Raw genomic sequence first — 3,359 nt, 5'->3', positions numbered from 1 at the left:
TTTCCTGTTAACATCTCTTTTTATTTTAATAAACTCGAAGGGAAGCAATAATCTAATGTGCAAGTTACATCTAGCTCCATAACTTTGAAGTTCACATATCTTCCTTTTGAAAATGCTTTCCACATTTTATGTAACTGTATATTTTTATATGTTTGGGGTGACCAAAATTGGCACTTTTCAGATTACACTTTGTCACTTGTTTGAACCAATGTATACCAGAATTAAAGGGAAGAAATAGTGGGTTAAGGAATTACATAAATGCATTGCTGGATCTAGATCTTCATCCTTGCATAAAATACAAGAGAATGACTTGTTAGCATTTAATGTCCCAAATGTTCACTTCTATGACTTATGACTACATAATTGTACATATCCATAGAAAAAGGAACATAGTAATATACCAAAACAAGTGATCTCCATGTTTGTTTTTTTAAATAATGAGCCACTTCTTTATTAGGGACCTATCAAAAGCCTGACAAATACTTAATATTGCACATGGGCATCCGGTTTTGATATTTCAGAAACTGTTATATCTGTGCTATATAATTCCTTCATGCACCTGTCTAAAATACATGACCCACATGAAATCATTATTATTTCTCCATGTACTTGTTCTTGTGATTCTCATCTCAGATTTTTGCCAAGGAATGTTGTGAAATTCAGAGAGTTTAATAATTTTGTTGGGTTGAACAAGGTTCACTGCTCTACTCCGAAAATAAGGGCCTTGCTGTCATCTGCTTTTTCTTCCAAGAATGGAGACGTGTCTTCCTCCAAAAGGGGAGACATGGGTGTCCCTCTCTCCAAGAGGAACATGAATCCCTTTACATGAATCCCTTTCCCCTGTGGAGGTGTGAGAAAAACAGAGCAGGCAAGAAACCTGACAGCTAGAGAAAGTGGTGTTGAACGACCAGTGAAGCCTTAGTCATAACATTCCTGTCACTAACAAAATTTCCCCCAGTACTTACTTTTTGCCTCAGAGGCAGTTTGGGAATTCAGACTCCATCAAGATGTCTATGGAAGTTAAAGCTATTGTTCTGGGCTGCCTATGTTTCCAAGTAAGCTACACTATATTGCTTACACATGGATCACTTTTCACAGGTTTTCATAATTTTGATGAATTTCTACTGATAAAACATGCTGCCAAAGCTACTGCATGATGATATCTTTTTCTCTTGCTGACAAGACCATTTGCTTGCCTGTAACAGCTCTTGCAGGAAGAGGGATTTGCTCCAGTCAAAGTTCCCAAAGAGTGTGGGCTCTGAGGTTATCATTCCTGTGGAAAACTTTCCAGAAATGAAATATGTTAAGCAAATGCCTCACTCCCTGACTGTCTGAAAATGGCAGCTAGTGAGGTTTCCATACAACGGTTTCCTTGTCAAAAAAATATTCCATATGCTGCCATAGCTAGCCCAGTTTTCTGTTTATGAATGCAGCGTCAAAAGTGTGGGACTTCAGCCACGGAGGCTGGATAAATAGCAGGATTCATAGAAGTGAGCCAAACCTGGACGTTAGTTAAATCCATGGAACATTGCAATTGACTTCAAAACGAGCACCACCAGGTCTGGAATAAATACTGGGCTAGTTGCAGCAGTACAAGCTTCCTCATGCATCCCTTCCAGCCTAGGCATGATATTCAAGGGGCTCTTCTACATGAGAAAACAGCAGTACTTATGTTGCAGAAATATGTTATTTTCCAGATCCTGCTGGAAGAAGTAGTAACCCTTTGTAGAGATCACTGTGTCTTCATCAGATGGGAGTAGCAGCTCCTCTGAATAGCTCCTAAACTGTTTCAGTCAAAATTACCCTGGTTGACAAAGCTGTCCTGTTAAAGCTAATGTGGCCTGCTTCGGCTGGCACAAGTCAGATGAGTTAACTCCCAAGAGGAGCTCCACCGGCATACTGAGAGCACAATGATCCCTGGCCTTCTTTGCATGTGAGCACTATGTGGGCACATCTTGATTTTTCCATCTGCCTGCATAGTGAAAGTCAGACTACACTCTGCATCAAAACCTGTGTTGATGTTTAGCTTTGCCTGTTAACTAGAAATGTCTTTATCAGTGAGGTTTAAGATCAGCTGGGAATAAATTTATAATTTATACTAAACCACAATAAGCCATTCTTAAATTGGAATATATGTGTTCGTGTGTTTTGGACTACTGTAAGTTTAGCTTTCTCCCATGGGTGCAGCCTTGGCCTCTGTGGTGCCAGTTAAAATTTTGATGAGGGGAAAAGAAAAAAAGGATTTTTTTAGTTCCATCACAGCTGTTGTATTTCAATGCTTGGCCATGATGATATGTTGGAGCTGTATTGAGGAGAAAAAAACAGCCCCTGCCCTGAAAGGAGTTGGTGGGTAAACAGGAGGTATGCTTTAAGAGGCATGAACACATCCATCCAAGTTGAGTTCTAAATGAAATTGTCTGTTGCAAAGCATATGTATGAGGGAAGCAAGTGTTAGAAAGGAGGTTCTGAGCCCTGTTCACAAAAATCCCAGCTGCAAAGAATTTATTCCCTGCCCAAGTTGTACAACGCTGTGATTCAGTCAGCAGTGTTATTTTGATGAGTGTCTTGGCAAAAGAAATTTAATTGGAAAATGCTAGGCCTTTTTATTTTTTTTTGTTTTGTCTCTCTAAATGCTTCCATGTGAGCAATTTCACTCATCTTTAAAGAATGCATGTAGGAAAAATGATGTTTATTGAAGCACTTAGCTAGTACTGCTTGTACTAGGACAGGTCAACATAAAAAACCTCCTTCCTCTGAAAGTTTTTTAGAATTTTACTGAAGGAAATGTGTATTACATGCAACAAAATGGGAGTTTTTGTCCCACCTTGGCTGGAAAACATGTTTACTGAAAGTTTTATGAACTCCTGGTGAAAGCCGTCAGTTTCTGGGTTTAAATCCGGTGTTATGCTGAGCGGTGACAACCCTGACTTGGACTGTAACTTCTTTGACTTGGTTTTGCTGCGCCCATGTCACCCAGTCTGGGGACGTGACGTACCGCAGGGGAAAGCCCAGGCTGCCCATGTGATGGGTGGGGTTACTTTTTTTCCTGTTTGTTTTTTTCCGAAACGGACCTCTCACTGGAAATGGCCTTTTTTGTCAAACCAGTCTTGTGGAACCCGCGAGCCTGTCCCCTGCCAGCCGCCGCCCTGCCCCGGCCCCCGCGGCAGGCGCAGGCCGCTGACAGCCGCCCGCCGGGCCCTGCCGGGACGGGTGGCGGAGGCACACCGCCCCGCCCTCGGCCTCGCCTCCGGGACTGGGCCGCGGCGCCGCCTCCCCCCGGGCCACGGCGGGTGGGACGGCCCGGGCCGGGCACCGCCGCAGCCGTCAGTCTTTCCCCCCGCCCGGGCTCGGCCGGCGTC

Source organism: Strix uralensis, chromosome 7 (genome assembly GCF_047716275.1).
Source record: "Strix uralensis isolate ZFMK-TIS-50842 chromosome 7, bStrUra1, whole genome shotgun sequence".
Taxonomy (NCBI): domain Eukaryota; kingdom Metazoa; phylum Chordata; class Aves; order Strigiformes; family Strigidae; genus Strix; species Strix uralensis.
This window is presented reverse-complemented; position numbering follows the sequence as displayed.